Below are 19,024 nucleotides of genomic sequence, written 5' to 3'. Positions count from 1 at the left end.
TAAGGAAAGGTGCACAGGGCAGAGAGATCAGCTTTGCTTCGGGATTTGCATATGCGCCTCAAGGTCTGATCTCCGCCCTTCCCCTTTCTGTGTTCACCAGAACTCCAAAAATCCTCTGTTTTTATTTTGGAGTTTTTCATGTTGTTTTTTTTCTATGCCTGTCTCCTCTCTGCTGGGCTGGCTGCTCTCAGAGTCTGTGGTGTCTGGTCTCAGTCTATCTATGTTTGGAGTTTGAATCAGTAGAATGAGTTTCCGATAAGAGCAGCCACTGCAATTCTCCCTTCTCCTTCCTGGAGCTGACAGCCCCTCCTCCCCCGGGACTGAGCCTGGCAGGGAGGGGCGCGGGTCCCCTGGCCGCAAAAACTTACAGATTTCGCTGATCTCAGCAGTTCCACGTTTTCATGAGTGTTGTATGAAGTATGCCCAAAGACAGATTGCTCTGTGGTGTCCAGTCCACGCAGTTCCTGGCTTTTTACCTACTTTCCTGGAGGAGTAACTAAAACATACAGCTCACCAGTCTGCCATCTTGCCCCACTTTTAGTTTTTTTGAAGTCTGGTGTTTGGGTATCCTCTTCCAACTTGAAGGTCAGCTACATAGCTGCACTGTCAACTGCGGTGGTTTTCAGACTGTATTGTGCATGAGAATCACCTGGAGAGCTTGTTAAGCACCTCTATCCTTTTTTTTTTTTTTTAACTTAAGACCAAAGATGAGGAGATAAGTATTTCTCAGAGTTTAAAATATATCAAAAGTTAGACGTCAATGCTCCAACCAATGTTCAGATTTTCCAAGTGAAGCTCATCCTCATCCTCATTCCTTGTGGTAGATTGAATTATGTACCCCAACAAAAGATATGTGCTTAATCTTAATTGTGTTCCTGTGTGTGTGAACCCATTTGAAAATAGGACCCTTTAAAGATGTACAACCAGTTAAGGTGTTCACTCATTTGTGAAGATGATCTTCTAAAATTCTATTTAGTGTGAACAAACTGAATTAGGGTGGGTCTTAGTCCACATTACTGGAGGCCTTTTAAAGAGAAAGCCACATGGAGAAGACAGAAGTCAGTGGAGAACAGTAGAGCAGACACAAAGATAGAGAGATCTCCATGTGACAGTAGGCAGAGAAGCAAGCCAAAAAACACCAAGGATTGTGGCAAGCCAGCACCAGAATGCTAAAGACTGGGGAAAGCATAGCCTTGCTGATGGCTTGATTTTGGACTTTTAGCCTCTGAAACTGAGATAGTAAATTCCTGTTGTTAAGCCAGCCAGTGTGTATTACATAGCACTGTCATAGGAGCCCTAGCAAACTAAGAAAGCCCTAATCTTAATTATTCCTGTTGGTTCACCTCTTTCTTTTCTTTTCCCAGATGAACTTGAAATAGAAACTAAATTACCAAAAAAAGGTAGCATTGGACCATATAGATTTTCTACTGATTTATTCCCTGTTTAAAAATCAAGCTACCAATGTCTTTGCTCCAGATAAGGTGGGTCTCCAGTAGGGAGGGGTTTATGCCACATTAGCCCCTAATTTACCTGGAGAGCCAGAAGGTGTAAGGGACCAGGACTCTAATCCATTCTGTTAAAGTACCATTCCAGTGATAGATGTGACTCTATCAGGTAATAACTTAGAGTTGGCTAAAGTCACATATAGAGCAAAACACTCCTGGGAAGGAGCCCTTTAGTGCTGTGATACCCAATCTTAGCCTCTGTGTTCTAGGTTTCACCATCTCTATCACATCCACAATATCCAAGCTGCAGTTTCCTATCAAAAATCTAATAGTTGCTGTTAAGACTGTCTCAGTCTTTCTGTGGCCTACCATTTCTATCTTGTCCATGATTTCACAGTTTGTATCCTGGCTAGCTCATCCATGTCATTCTCTTAAAATCCATAAGGACTATGCCTCAAAACAGGTACAGTTCACCAAGTCATCCATAATCACAACTAAAATGATGCATCACCTTCCCTCAGTTTGGGATGAGAGCTCCAAACTGAACAGTTGTTATGCTTTTTACCAGGTCTGAGCTCAAATATAGGCAGAGAGTGGGGAAGGAGAAAGAAGGTATTAGGAAAAAAAAGAATGGAGAAGAGGAGATACAGATCTGAAGTGGATAGGCATAAGATGAGAGGAAAAAATTTAAATGAAGAATCCCTTGATAGATCTGCTGTCTTAGTGTGCCAGTCTGCTATGAAAAATACCACACACTGGTTGATTTAACAGGAATTTATTGTCTCATGATTTCAAAGGCTAGAAGTCCAAAATCAAAGTATCAGCAAGGTCATGTTTTCTCCCCAAATTCTGCAGCATTCTGGTGCTGGCTTTTCAAATCCTTGGGTATTCTTGGCTTGCATCTTTGCCTCCTATCATGTGGCATTATTCTTGATCTCCTCCTATCTGCTTTTCTGGATTCTGCTGACTTCCAGTGTCTGGTTCTACTGTGTCCTTATCTAACTCCATTTTATACAGCTTCTGGTGACATGGATTAAGACCTCACCCTGATTCAGTTTTCCGCAACTTAACTAATAATAACATCTTAAAAAGTTCATATTTACAAATGGGTTCAAACCTACAGGAACATAGATTAAGAAATTCATTCTACCACATCCATTAAGTGAGAATATATAAAAATGAGAACGCATATACTCATAAATTATACACACTCAGCTATGGTTCCAGAAGAATTCCACAGGAACATTCTTTGAGTGTATTAATGGATGTCAAGGAAAACAGTCAAAATATTAAAGGAAATGATGACAATTAGGGACAAATGATCTAGGCATATTGATCATAGGGCTGAGTTGTGGCAGTATAAGTGGAAGGATAGGTTGAACCTGAGAGAAATCATGAGAAAAGTCTTGATAATATATTTGAAGGAGAGAGGAACCCAAGACAGCATCAGGTTTTGAGCCCAAGTACAGGGAGATCTAGAGTATTGCTATCCAAAAGAAATATGATAGTTTCCACATATGTAATTTAAAATTTTCTAGTAGCCACATTAATAAAGGCAAAAATAAATTGGCTAAATTAATTCTAATAATAAATTTTAGTTAACGCAACATATCCAAAATATTATTTCGATGTAGAAATCTGGCTTTATTTTACACTCACTTTGGACAAGCCACATTTCAAGTTCTCAATAGTCACATGTATTAGCAACTATGGTATTGGACAACACAGTTCTAGAGAAAGTAAATTTGGAAGAAAACAGCATGTTTTGAAAATAGTGAGTTTAATAAACTGATGAGATATCTAGGTAAAACTATAAAGCAAATTGTTGGAGTTATAGAATATGGTAATTTGTGCAGTCATTTGCTGGGAATAATAAGGCCATGAGAGAGGATAAGAGAAGGAATGTCAAGCAGCACTGACCAAAGTACATTCCTCAGAACATCAGTTGCCCCAAATACTTTATTTTTTTTTAAGTGACTGTTTAAATAACCACAGGATCTTCATTCATTTAAAAGGCTGAAGACTGAATAGCCAAAACCATCTTGAAAAAGAACAAATTTGGAGTAATCATGCTTCCTTATTTTAAAACTTATTACAAAGCTACAGTAACCAAAACAGAGTGGTATTTGAACTAGGACAGACACAGACCAATGAAATAGAATTTAGAGTTCAGAAATAAAGACTCATATCTATGAGCAATTGATGTTTTTTTTTAAATTCAATTTTACTGAGATTGTTCACTATACAGTTATCCAAAGTGCACAATCAGTTGCCCACAGTACCATCATACAGCTGTGAATCCATCACATAATTAATTTTTTTTCAATTTTTAGAACATTTTCATTACTGCAGAAAAGAAATAAAAACAAAAAAGAAAACTCAAATCCTCCCATACCCCTACCCACCCCTTCTCTATTATTGACTCATAGTATTGGTAAGTACATTTGTTACTGTAATGAAAGAATGTTAAAATACTACTAGCTGTAGTACATACTTTGCAATAGGTATATTTTTTCTCTATATACCCCTCTATTATTAACTTCTAGTTATAATGTCATACATTTGTTCTAATTCTTGAAAGAGATTTCCAATATTTGTGCAGTTAATCACAGACATTGTCCACCGCAAGATTCAGTGTTTTATACATTCCCATATTTTAAACTTTAACTTTCCTTCTGGTGACATACATGACTCTGAGCTTACCCTTTCCACCACCTTCACAGACCATTCAGCACTGTTAGTTATTCTCACAATAATGTGCTACCATCACCTCTGTCCATTTCCAAACACTTAAGTTCAACATAGTTAAACATTCCTCTCATAATAAGCAACTGCTCTCCATTCTTTAGCCCTGTTCTATATCCTGGTAACTTATATTTCATGTCTATGAGTTTACATGTTATAATTAGTTCATATCAGTGAGACCATACAATATTTGTCCTTTTGTGTCTGACTTATTTCACTCAATGTAGTGTCCTAAAGGTTTCTTCATCAACCTGTTTTTTTAAAGGCATTTTTGTTTACCATACATTCTGTCCTAAGTAAACAATCGATTGTTTCCCATATAATCACATATTTATGCATTCACCACCATCACCACTATCTATATAAGGACATCTCCATTTCTTCCACAAAGAAGGAGGAAGAGTTGAAGAAAGTATAGAGACAAAAGAAAAAGAAAAAGAAAGAAAACAAAGCACAGCTAAAAAGCAACAAAAGGAAAGATAGAATTAAACTAAAGTACAATAAAAGAGTCAGACAACATCATCAATGCCAAGGGACCAGTTTGTTGTATTGTGTCCCCCAAAATGCCATTATCTTTGATGCAGTCTTGTGTAGGCAGATATATTAGTGTTGATTAGATTTTGGAATCCTTTGGGTGTTTCCATGGAGATGTGATTCAGTCAACTGTGGACAAGACCTTTGCTTGGGTAGTTTCCATGGAGATGTTGCCCCACCCATTCAGAGTGGGTCTGAGTTAAATTACTGGAGCACTATATAAGCTCAGACAGAAGAACAAGCTTGCTACAGCCAAGAGGGACACTTTGAAGAATGCACTGGAACTCAGAGAGGAGCTTCAGCTTACAGAGACATTTTGGAGATGGCCTTTGAAAGCAGACTTTTGCTCTGGAGAAGCTAAGAGAGGAAAAATGCCCCAAGAGCAACTGAGAGTGACATTTTTGAGGAGCTGAAGCCTAGAGAGGAACATCCTGGAGAAAGCCATTTTAAAACCAGAACTTGGAGCAGACACCGGCCATGTGCCTTCCCAGCTAACAGAGGTTTCTGGATGCCACTGGCCATCCTCTAGTTAAGGTACCCGATTGCTGATGACTTACCTTGAACATTTTATGGCCCTAAGGCTGTAACTTTGTAACCAAATAAACCCTCTTTTATAAAAGCCAATCCATTTCTGGTGTTTTGCATTCTGGCAGCATTAGCAAACTAGAACACCCACCATACATGCTGTCCTAAGTAAACAATCAATTGTTCCCTGTATAATCACATATTTATGCATTCACCACCATCACCACTATCTATTTAAGGACATCTCCATTTCTTCTACAAAGAAGAAGGAAGAGTCAAAGAAGGTAGAGAGATGAAAGAAAAAGAAAAAGAAAGAAAAAAAATGACAGCTAAAAAGCAATGAAAGGAAAGATAGAATTAAAATAAAGTGCAATAAAAGAGTCAGACAACATCACCAATGCCAAGGGACCCATAATCCTCCCTTATATCCCCCTCTTATAGGCATTTAGCTTTGGTGTATTGCCTTTGTTATCTTAAAGGAAGCACAATACAATGTTTCTGTTAACTATAGTCTCTAGTTTGCATTGATTGTATTTTTTCCCCAATACCACCCAATTTTTAACACCTTGCAAAGTTGACATTCATTTGTTCACCCTCATGTTAAAACATATTTGTACGATTTATCACAATTGTTGAGCACTTTAGGTTTCACTGAGTTATACAGTCCCAGTCTTTATCTTTCCTCTTTCCTTCTGTTGTCCCACAGGCTCCTAACCTTCCTCTTTCAACCATACTCACAATCATCTTTGTTCAGTGTACTTACATTGTTGTGCTACCATCACCCAGAGTTGTGTTCCAAACCTCTCACTCCTGTCTTTTTTTATCTGTCTCTAGTGTTCCCTTTAGTATTTCCTGTAGCACAGGTATCTTATTCACAAACTCTCTCATTGTCTGTTTGTCAGAGAATATTTTAAACTCTCCCTTATATTTGAAGGACAGTTTTGCTGGATATAAGATTCTTGGTTCGCAGTTTTTCTTTCATTATCTTAAATATATCACACCACTTCCTTCTTGCCTCCATGGTTTCTACTGAGAAATCTGCACATAGACTTATCAAACTTCCTTTGTATGTGATGGATTGCTTTTCCCTTGCTGCTTTCAGGATTCTCTCTTTGTCTTTGACATTTGATTATCTGGTTATTAAGTGTCTTGGCATCGGTCTATTCAGATCTATTCTGTTTGGGGTATGCTGTGATTTTTGAATCTGTAATTTTATGTCTTTCATAAGAGATGGGAAATTTTCATTGATTATTTCCTCTATTATTGCTTCTGTCCCATTTCCCTTCTCTTCTTCTGGGACACCCATGACATGTACATTCACGTGCTTCATGTTGTCATTCTATTCCTTGCAATGTTGCTCATATTTTTCCATTCTTTTCCCTATCTGTTCTTTTGAGTGTAGGATTTCGGGTGTCTTGTTCTCCAGTTCCTGAGTATTTTCTTCTGCCTCTTGAAATCTGCTGTTGTATGTCTCCATTGTGTTTTTCATCTCATGTGTTCATTTCCATAGATTCTGCCAGTTGTTTCTTTCAAACTTTTCAATTTCTACCTTATGTTCACCCAGTGTTTTCTTTATATCTTTCATCTCTTTTTCCATGTTTTCCCTGAACTCGTTGACTTGGTTTTTGAATTGATTTAGCATATTTCTTTGAAAATCTTTAATTGATTGTTTCATTAAAGTGAAACAATAGCTCCACTGTGTCTTAATTGAGGTGTAAATTTTTTCCTTTGATTGGGTCATATCTTCATTTTTCCTAGTGTAATTTGTAGTTTTCTGTTGTCTAGGCATCTGGTTTCCTTGGTTACCCCAGATTTTCCCAGACCAGAATGGGTTCAGGTCTCAGAATGGGGCTATATTCAGTATCAAGTATCCCTGAGGATATGTCTTAGAAGATTGACAGACTTTCCTGTGAGGCCTCTGTCTGCTGTGCTTTTCCTATCCTGTCCAGCAGGTGGTGGCTGTCAGCCTGTCACCCCCAGCTGGTGTAAGGAGGTGTGGCCCCTTTAATTATCACTTAGGTTGTTTCTGTTTTGACTGTTTTCCACCAGGCTCCAGGGTCTGAGTTATGAAGGGAGGGCCAGCACTAGAGCTGACCCCCACCTCCTTCCTCTTGGGAAGACACACCCTCTAGGGAGTTATCTTCTGCATTTGAATTATACCTTTGTCTCTCTGACTCTGGTATCTCTACCCTTGTCTGGTTCAGAGTGCTGTGAACTGAAAATGGTTGAAGCTCTCTCCACTGAGCCACTCAGGTTGAGAGGAAAAAAGGGATAGAAAGTCGCCTTTCAGAGCCAGTCCGCTGCCCCCAGTTTTGCCCATCAGTCAGAGAGAGCACCCAGTCTTCTGGGCTCCCTTTCCCGGGGCACAGGCCTTTTCTGGCTCTCTAAGGTCAGTCATCTCTAAAAGCCTGTGTATTTTTCCTTCTTTTTAAAATTAATTTATTTTTTCTTCAAGCCCACCTCCTCTCTACTGGGATTGACCGCAGGGTAATTTGCTGCTTGTTAGAGGTTTGTCTATGTTTGTAGCTTGTATTCAGCAGTTCACATTTGTTAATAAAACCCCAGTGTCACCTAGGTTGTGCTATATTCACTTGCTCCAGGAATGCTGCTTTCTCCCACAGCAAGGTCTTGCAGCTCAACCTGCCATGGGGGAAGGAGGCTCCCAGCCTGGTTCTGCAGTTTTTACTTACAGATTTTATGCTGCAATCTCAGCCATTCCACCCAATCCTGTTAGTGTACAATGTGTGGACAGTCACAGTTTTCTCCCAGCTGTTGTTCCAGATTATTTACTAGTTGTTCCTGGTTGTTTATTAGTTGCTCCAAGGGACTAACTAAATTCTACACCTCTCTATGCCACCATCTTGCCCCTCCTCTGGGCAACTGATTTTTGACAAGGGTGCTAAGTCCACTCAATGGAGAAAGAATAGTCTCTTCAACAAATGGTGCTGGGAAAACTGGATAGCCATATGCAAAAAAATGAAGGTAGTCCCCTATCTCACACTTCATACAAAATTAACTCAAAATGGATCAAAGACCTAAATATAATAACCAAAACTGTAAAACTCCTAAAAGAAAGCATAGGGAAGCATCTTCAGGACCCTGTGTTAAGCAATAGTTCCTTAGACTTTACACTACATAAGCACAAGCAATAAAAACAAAAATAGATAAATGGAACTTCATCAAAACTTATAAATTTGTGCATAAAGGAATATTATCAAGAAAATGAAGACAACCTTCAGAATTAGAGAAAATATTTGGAAACCATATATCTGATTAAATAATATCTAGAATATATAAAGAACTGCTACAACTCAACAACAAAAAGGCAGTCTATTTTGAAAATGGGCAAAAGACTTGTCTAGACATTCCTCTAAAGAAGATATATAAATGGCCAATAAGCATATGAAAAGGAACTCAACTTCATCAGCTGTTAGGCTAATTAGGGAAATGCAAATCAAAACCACAATGTGAAGCCCTTTTACACCCACTAGAATGGCCCCTATTTAAAAAAATGTGAAGATGAACATTTTTTCATGTGTTTTTTTAGCCATTTGTATCTCCTTTTTGGAAGAATACCTTTTCATATCTTTTGCCTGTTTTATAATTGGGCTGTTTGTACTACTGTTGTTGAGTCGTAGGATCTCTTTATATATGCAGTATATCACTCTCTTATCAGATATATGCCTTCAAAATATTTTCTCCCATTGAGTTAGCTGCCTCTTCACCTTTTTGAAAAAGTTCTTTGAGGCACAGAAGCTTCTGATTTTGAGGAGTTCCCATTTATCTATTTTCTCTTTTGTTGCTTGTGCTTTGGGTGTAAGGTCTAAGAAAATACTAGGTCTTGAAGAGGTTTCCCTACATTATCTTCTAGGAGTTTTTAGTACTGTCTCTTATATTGAGGTCTTTGATCCACTTTGAGTTAATTTTTTACAGCGTAACAAGTTAGGGTGGCCACTGTCTAGACATCCCTGAAGATCAGGAAAGTGATTAAACTAGAGGAAGAGGTAGCAATAGACAAAATGGAATTTAACGAAGGATTATAAATACTAAATATTTATATAATTTTCTTTTTCTTTGTTGCTAGGGTATTTGAATAGCTAGAAGGAAAGAATTGAAATGGTGGAACTGTAACACATAGCATACTTTGAAATTTGTTTTGTAGATACTTGTTAATTTGTAATTTGAAAGCTGTCAGCTTTTTGTCTATGTTATATTTCACAATGAAGAAATAACTGAAACTACGGTACTATAACTCATAACAACTTTGGAAATTTCCTATATAACTACTTGTTAAATTATACTTTGAAAGATATTACCTTTTTGTATATACGTTATATTTCACAATAAGGAAATAACTGAAACTGTGGAACTGTAACATAATATTTTTGAAATTTGCTCTCTACTTATTAAATTGCACTTGGAAAGTTATCACTTCTATGTATATATATATTATATTCTACAATAAAAAATATAATAATTAAAATGTGTCAGAGAGGGTATATAGAAACAGGAACACTCATTCAATGTTGGTGGGCATGTAAAATGGTACAGTCACTGTGGAAAACAGTTTGGTAATTTCTCAGAAAATTAAGTAAAGAATTACAATGTTACCTGGCAATCCCACTTCTAGTTATATAGCCCAAAGAATTGAAAGTATGGACTCAAATAGATTTTTGTACACCAATGTTCATGGAAACATTATTCACAATTGGCAAAAGATGGAGGCAACCCAAGTATCTGTCAAGCATGAATGAATAAACAAAATGGGTGTACATATCCAAAGGATTATTATTCAACCATAAATAAAAAGGAATGAAGTTCTGATACATTCTGCAATGTGGTTGAACCTTGAAGACAACATACTGAGTGAAATAAGCCAGACACAAAAGGACAAATCTTTTACGATCTCATTGATATGAAATAATTAGAAAATGCAAATTCATAAAGCCAGAATCTAGAATAGAATACAAGTTACCAGAAGCTGAGGTGGTGGTAGAAAAGGGGTGGTGGTGTTAATGCTTAATTACTACAGAGTTTCTATGTGGGGTGAAAGAAAAGTTTTGATAATGGATGGTGGTGATAGTAGCACAACATTGTGGATGTAATTAACAGCACTGAATTGTACATTTGAAAATAGTTAATGTGAAAAATTTTATGTTGTATATATGTTACCAGAATAAAAAAATTAAAAAACCATAAAACTGTACAACAAAATGAGTGAACCGTAATGTAAACTATGGATTATAGTTAATACTTAAAGAATATGCTGTATCGATTGTAACAAAAACACCAGTTAATAACAGGGAGAACTTTGGGGTGGGGAGGATGGGGAAAGGGTACTTTCTGCATGATTTTTCTGTAAACCTATAACTTCTCTGATAAAAATAACTTTTTGTGCTGTAGTTGTTTGTGTTTATTTTAACATCAAAATATGAAATTTCACTTTATTTTAAAAGTTCAAATATTTTAAAAGCTAAGTTAAAATATACCACTAGATGGTGCTCTCATCACAAAGAAATGAAATATATATATATACATATTTTAAAAATAATTTGCACATTCTAAGGAAAAGCACCAGCTACTATAGAATTGTATAAAGTAAAAGGTATAAGTGGGAGGCGGGGCAAGATGGCAGACTGGTGAGCTGTATGTTTTAGTTACTCCTCCAGGAAAGTAGGTAAAAAGCCAGGAACTGCGTGGACTGGACACCACAGAGCAATCTGTCTTTGGGCATACTTCATACAACACTCATGAAAACGTGGAACTGCTGAGATCAGCGAAATCTGTAAGTTTTTGCGGCCAGGGGACCCGCGCCCCTCCCTGCCAGGCTCAGTCCCGGGGGAGGAGGGGCTGTCAGCTCCGGGAAGGAGAAGGGAGAATTGCAGTGGCTGCTCTTATCGGAAACTCATTCTACTGATTCAAACTCCAACCATAGATAGACTGAGACCAGACACCAGAGACTCTGAGAGCAGCCAGCCCAGCAGAGAGGAGACAGGCATAGAAAAAAAACAACACGAAAAACTCCAAAATAAAAGCAGAGGATTTTTGGAGTTCTGGTGAACACAGAAAGGGGAAGGGCGGAGATCAGGCCTTGAGGCGCATATGCAAATCCCGAAGCAAAGCTGATCTCTCTGCCCTGTGCACCTTTCCTTAATGGCCCTGGTTGCTTTGTCTATTAGCATTTCAATAACCCATTAGATCTCTGAGGAGGGCCGTTTTTTTTTTTTGTTTTTTTTTTTTTTAAATCATTTTTGCTTTTTCTAAAACAATTACTCTAAGAAGCTCAATACAGAAAGCTTCAAAGAATTGAAATTTGGGCACGTCAAGTCAAGAGCAGAACTAAGAGAGCTCTGAGAAAAAAGGCAATAATCCAGTGGCTGAGAAAATTCACTAAACAACACAACTTCCCAAGAAAAGGGGGGTGTCCGGTCACAGCCACCATCCTGGTGGACAGGAAACACTCCTGCCCATCGCCAGCCCCATAGCCCAGAGCTGCCCCAGACAACCCAGTGTGACAGAAGTGCTTCAAATAACAGGCACACACCACAAAACTGGGCGTGGACATTAGCCTTCCCTGCAACCTCAGCTGAATGTCCCAGAGCTGGGAAGGGGGGAGCAGTGTGAATTAACAGAGCCCCATTCAGCCATCATTTGAGCAGACTGGGAGCCTCCCAACACAGCCCAGCAGCCCAGAACTGCCCTGGGGGGACGGCACTCACCTGTGACATAGCACAGTCATCCCTCAACAGAGCACCCGGGGTGCACAGCCTGGAAGAGGGGCCCACTTGCAAGTCTCAGGAGCCATACGCCAATACCAAAGACTTGTGGGTCAGTGGCAGAGACAAACTGTGGCAGGACTGAACTGAAGGATTAGACTATTGCAGCAGCTTTAAAACTCTAGGATCATCAGGGAGATTTGATTGTTAGGGCCACCCCCCTCCCCGACTGCCCAGAAACACGCCCCACATACAGGGCAGGCAACACCAACTACACACGCAAGCTTGGTACACCAATTGGGCCCCACAAGACTCACTCCCCCACTCACCAAAAAGGCTAAGCAGGGGAGATCTGGCTTGTGGAGAACAGGTGGCTCGTGGACGCCACCTGCTGGTTAGTTAGAGAAAGTGTACTCCACGAAGCTGTAGATCTGATAAATTAGAGATAAGGACTTCAACTGGTCTACAAACCCTAAAAGAACCCTATCAAGTTCAGCAAATGCCACGAGGCCAAAAACAACAGAAAATTATAAAGCATATGAAAAAACCAGACGATATGGATAACCCAAGCCCAAGCACCCAAATCAAAAGACCAGAAGAGACACACCTAGAGCAGCTACTCAAAGAACTAAAGATGAACAATGAGACCATAGTACGGGATATGAAGGAAATCAAGAAGACCCTAGAAGAGCATAAAGAAGACATTGCAAGACTAAATAAAAAAATGGATGATCTTATGGAAATTAAAGAAACTGTTGACCAAATTAAAAAGATTCTGGACACTCATAGTACAAAACTAGAGGAAGTTGAACAACGAATCAGTGACCTGGAAGATGACAGAATGGAAAATGAAAGCATAAATGAAAGAATGGGGAAAAAAATTGAAAAACTCGAAATGGACCTCAGGGATATGATAGATAATATGAAACGTCCGAATATAAGACTCATTGGTGTCCCAGAAGGGGAAGAAAAGGGTAAAGGTCTAGGAAGAGTATTCAAAGAAATTGTTGGGGAAAACTTCCCAAATCTTCTAAACAACATAAATACACAAATCATAAATGCTCAGCGAACTCCAAATAGAATAAATCCAAAAAAACCCACTCCGAGACATATACTGATCACACTGTCAAACACAGAAGAGAAGGAGCAAGTTCTGAAAGCAGCAAGAGAAAAGCAATTCACCACATACAAAGGAAACAGCATAAGACTAAGTAGTGACTACTCAGCAGCCACCATGGAGGCGAGAAGGCAGTGGCACGATATATTTAAAATTCTGAGTGAGAGGAATTTCCAGCCAAGAATACTTTATCCAGCAAAGCTCTCCTTCAAATTTGAGGGAGAGCTTAAATTTTTCACAGACAAAGAAATGCTGAGAGAATTTGCTAACAAGAGACCTGCCCTACTGGAGATACTAAAGGGAGCCCTACAGACAGAGAAACAAAGACAGGACAGAGAGACTTGGAGAAAGGTTCAGTACTAAAGAGATTCGGTATGGGTACAATAAAGGATATTAATAGAGAGAGGGAAAAATATGGCAAACATAATCCAAAGGATAAGATGGCCGATTCAAGAAATGCCTTCACGGTTTTAACGTTGAATGTAAATGGATTAAACTCCCCAATTAAAAGATATAGATTCGCAGAATGGATCAAAAAAAAATGAACCATCAATATGTTGCATACAAGAGACTCATCTTAGACACAGGGACACAAAGAAACTGAAAGTGAAAGGATGGAAAAAAATATTTCATGCAAGCTACAGCCAAAAGAAAGCAGGTGTAGCAATATTAATCTCAGATAAAATAGACTTCAAATGCAGGGATGTTTTGAGAGACAAAGAAGGCCACTGCATACTAATAAAAGGGGCAATTCAGCAAGAAGAAATAACAATCGTAAATGTCTATGCACCCAATCAAGGTGCCACAAAATACATGAGAGAAACATTGGCAAAACTAAAGGAAGCAATTGATGTTTCCACAATAATTGTGGGAGACTTCAACACATCACTCTCTCCTATAGATAGATCAACCAGACAGAAGACCAATAAGGAAATTGAAAACCTAAACAATCTGATAAATGAATTAGATTTAAGAGACATCTACAGGACATTACATCCCAAATCACCAGGATACACATACTTTTCTAGTGCTCACGGAACTTTCTCCAGAATAGATCATATGCTGGGACATAAAACAAGCCTCAATAAATTTAAAAAGATTGAAATTATTCAAAGCACATTCTCTGACCACAATGGAATACAATTAGAAGTCAATAACCATCAGAGACTTAGAAAATTCACAAATACCTGGAGGTTAAACAACACACTCCTAAACAATCAGTGGGTTAAAGAAGAAATAGCAAGAGAAATTGCTAAATATATAGAGACGAATGAAAATGAGAACACAACATACCAAAACCTATGGGATGCAGCAAAAGCAGTGCTAAGGGGGAAATTTATAGCACTAAACGCATATATTAAAAAGGAAGAAAGAGCCAAAATCAAAGAACTAATGGATCAACTGAAGAAGCTAGAAAATGAACAGCAAACCAATCCTAAACCAAGTACAAGAAAAGAAATAACAAGGATTAAAGCAGAAATAAATGACATAGAGAACAAAAAAACAATAGAAAGGATAAATATCACCAAAAGTTGGTTCTTTGAGAAGATCAACAAGATTGACAAGCCCCTAGCTAGACTGACAAAATCAAAAAGAGAGAAGACCCATATAAACAAAATAATGAATGAAAAAGGTGACATAACTGCAGATCCTGAAGAAATTAAAAAAATTATAAGAGGATATTATGAACAACTGTATGGCAACAAACTGGATAATGTAGAAGAAATGGACAATTTCCTGGAAACATATGAACAACCTAGACTGACCAGAGAAGAAATAGAAGACCTCAACCAACCCATCACAAGCAAAGAGATCCAATCAGTCATCAAAAATCTTCCCACAAATAAATGCCCAGGGCCAGATGGCTTCACAGGGGAATTCTACCAAACTTTCCAGAAAGAACTGACACCAATCTTACTCAAACTCTTTCAAAACATTGAAAAAAATGGAACACTACCTAACTCATTTTATGAAGCTAACATCAATCTAATACCAAAACCAGGCAAAGATGCTACAAAAAGGAAAACTACCGGCCAATCTCCCTAATGAATATAGATGCAAAAATCCTCAACAAAATACTTGCAAATCGAATCCAAAGACACATTAAAAAAATCATACACCATGACCAAGTGGGGTTCATTCCAGGCATGCAAGGATGGTTCAACATAAGAAAAACAATCAATGTATTACAACACATTAAAAACTCGAAAGGGAAAAATCAATTGATCATCTCAATAGATGCTGAAAAAGCATTTGACAAAATCCAACATCCCTTTTTGATAAAAACACTTCAAAAGGTAGGAATTGAAGGAAACTTCCTCAATATGATAAAGAGCATATATGAAAAACCCACAGCCAGCATAGTACTCAATGGTGAGAGACTGAAAGCCTTCCCTCTAAGATCAGGAACAAGACAAGGATGCCCGCTGTCACCACTGTTATTCAACATTGTGCTGGAAGTGCTAGCCAGGGCAATCCGGCAAGACAAAGAAATAAAAGGCATCCAAATTGGAAAAGAAGAAGTAAAACTGTCATTGTTTGCAGATGATATGATCTTATATCTAGAAAACCCTGAGAAATCAACGATACACCTACTAGAGCTAATAAACAAATTTAGCAAAGTAGCGGGATACAAGATTAATGCACATAAGTCAGTAATGTTTCTATATGCTAGAAATGAACAAACTGAAGAGACACTCAAGAAAAAGATACCATTTTCAATAGCAACTAAAAAAATCAAGTACCTAGGAATCAACTTAACCAAAGATGTAAAAGACCTATACAAAGAAAACTACATAACTCTACTAAAAGAAATAGAAGGGGACCTTAAAAGATGGAAAAATATTCCATGTTCATGGATAGGAAGGCTAAATGTCATTAAGATGTCAATTCTACCCAAACTCATCTACAGATTCAATGCAATCCCAATCAAAATTCCAACAACCTACTTTGCAGACTTGGAAAAGCTAGTTATCAAATTTATTTGGAAAGGGAAGATGCCTGGAATTGCTAAAGACACTCTAAAAAAGAAAAACGAAGTGGGAGGACTTACACTCCCTGACTTTGAAGCTTATTATAAAGCCACAGTTGCCAAAACAGCATGGTACTGGCACAAAGATAGACATATAGATCAATGGAATCGAATTGAGAATTCGGAGATAGACCCTCAGATCTATGGCCGACTGATCTTTGATAAGGCCCCCAAAGTCACCGAACTGAGCCATAATGGTCTTTTCAACAAATGGGGCTGGGAGAGTTGGATATCCATATCCAAAAGAATGAAAGAGGACCCCTACCTCACCCCCTACACAAAAATTAACTCAAAATGGACCAAAGATCTCAATATAAAAGAAAGTACCATAAAACTCCTAGAAGATAATGTAGGGAAACATCTTCAAGACCTTGTATTAGGAGGCCACTTCCTAGACTTTACACCCAAAGCACAAGCAACAAAAGAGAAAATAGATAAATGGGAACTCCTCAAGCTTAGAAGTTTCTGCACCTCAAAGGAATTTCTCAAAAAGGTAAAGAGGCAGCCAACTCAATGGGAAAAAATTTTTGGAAACCATGTATCTGACAAAAGACTGATATCTTGCATATATAAAGAAATCCTACAACTCAATGGCAATAGTACAGACAGCCCAATTATAAAATGGGCAAAAGATATGAAAAGACAGTTCTCTGAAGAGGAAATACAAATGGCCAAGAAACACATGAAAAAATGTTCAGCTTCACTAGCTATTAGAGAGATGCAAATTAAGACCACAATGAGATACCATCTAACACCGGTTAGAATGGCTGCCATTAAACAAACAGGAAACTACAAATGCTGGAGGGGATGTGGAGAAATTGGAACTCTTATTCATTGTTGGTGGGACTGTATAATGGTTCAGCCACTCTGGAAGTCAGTCTGGCAGTTCCTTAGAAAACTAGATATAGAGCTACCATTCGATCCAGCGATTGCACTTCTCAGTATATACCCGGAAGATCGGAAAGCAGTGACACGAACAGATATCTGCACGCCAATGTTCATAGCAGCATTATTCACAATTGCCACGAGATGGAAACAACCCAAATGTCCTTCAACAGATGAGTGGATAAATAAAATGTGGTATATACACACGATGGAATACTACGCGGCAGTAAGAAGGAACGATCTGGTGAAACATATGACAACATGGATGAACCTTGAAGACATAATGCTGAGCAAAATAAGCCAGGCACAAAAAGAGAAATATTATATGCTACCACTAATGTGAACTTTGAAAAATGTAAAACAAATGGTTTATAATGTAGAATGTAGGGGAACTAGCAGTAGAGAGTAATTAAGGAAGGGGGAACAATAATCCAAGAAGAACAGATAAGCTATTTAACGTTCTGGGGATGTCCAGAAATGACTATGGTCTGTTAATTTCTGATGGATTTAGTAGGAACAAGTTCACTGAAATGTTGCTATATTACGTAACTTTCTTGGGGTAAAGTAGGAACATGTTGGAAGTTAAGCAGTTATCTTAGGTTAGTTGTCTTTTTCTTACTCCCTTGTTATGGTCTCTTTGAAATGTTCTTTTATTGTATGTTTGTTTTCTTTTTAACTTTTTTTTTCATACAGTTGATTTAAAAAAGAAGGGAAAGTCAAAAAAAAAAAAAAGAAAGAAAAAAGAGAAACAAGGAAAAAAAAAAAAAAGATGTAGTGCCCCCTTGAGGAGCCTGTGGAGAATGCAGGGATATTCGCCTACCCCACCTCCATGGTTGCTAACATGACCACAGACATAGGGGACTGGTGGTTTGATGGGTTGAGCCCTCTACCATAAGTTTTACCCTTGGGAAGACGGTTGCTGCAAAGGAGAGGCTAGGCCTCCCTGTATTTGTGCCTAAGAGTCTCCTCCTGAATGCCTCTTTGTTGCTCAGATGTGGCCCTCTCTCTCTGGCTAAGCCAACTTGAAAGGTGAAATCACTGCCCTCCCCCCTACGTGGGATCAGACACCCAGGGAAGTGAATCTCCCTGGCAACGTGGAATATGACTCCCGGGGAGGAATGTAGACCCGGCATCGTGGGATGGAGAACATCTTCTTGACCAAAAGGGGGATGTGAAAGGAAATGAAATAAGCTTCAGTGGCAGAGAGATTCCAAAACGAGCCGAGAGATCACTCTGGTGGGCACTCTTACGCACAGTTTAGACAACCTTTTTAAGGTTCTAAAGAATTGGGGTAGCTGGTGGTGGATACCTGAAACTATTAAACTACAACCCAGAACCCATGAATCTCAAAGACAGTTGTATAAAAATGTAGCTTATGAGGGGTGACAGTGGGATTGGGAATGCCATAAGGACCAAACTCCACTTTGTCTAGTTTATGGATGGATGTGTAGAAAAGTAGGGGAAGCAAACAAACAGACAAAGATACCCAGTGTTCTTTTTTACTTCAATTGCTCTTTTTCACTCTAATTATTATTCTTGTTATTTTTGTGTGTGTGCTAATGAAGGTGTCAGGGATTGGTTTAGGTGATGAATGTACAACTATGTAATGGTACTGTAAACAATCGAAAGTACAATTTGTTTTGTATGACTGCGTGGTATGTGAATATATCTCAATAAAATGATGATTAAAAAAAAAAAAAAAAAAAAAAAGGTATAAGTGAAGCTTTTAGCATCTGTTCCAAAAAGGTGGTCACAGATAACAGTAGAGAATTCCCTTACCAGTTATTTTATCGATCTTGTTTATCCAAAAGTCTTACCAAAAAATGATATTGTAAAATGAATTACTGTTTGGAAACTTGATTTTTTTAGTAATCTAATAATATGTAATGGAGTTCTCTCAATGCCAGTACATATAGATTAATTTCATTCTTTAAAAAACTTTTGCTGAATGAATTATTTTAAATGGTCAGAGTGCTATATAAATGTACAGTGACTTTTTTCACCTCTGATAATTGACCTTGGGTTT

The sequence above is a fragment of the Choloepus didactylus genome, chromosome 3 (assembly GCF_015220235.1).
Source record: "Choloepus didactylus isolate mChoDid1 chromosome 3, mChoDid1.pri, whole genome shotgun sequence".
NCBI classification, from domain to species: domain Eukaryota; kingdom Metazoa; phylum Chordata; class Mammalia; order Pilosa; family Megalonychidae; genus Choloepus; species Choloepus didactylus.
The sequence above is the reverse complement of the archived record's forward strand: the minus strand, read 5'-3'. Positions refer to the sequence as shown.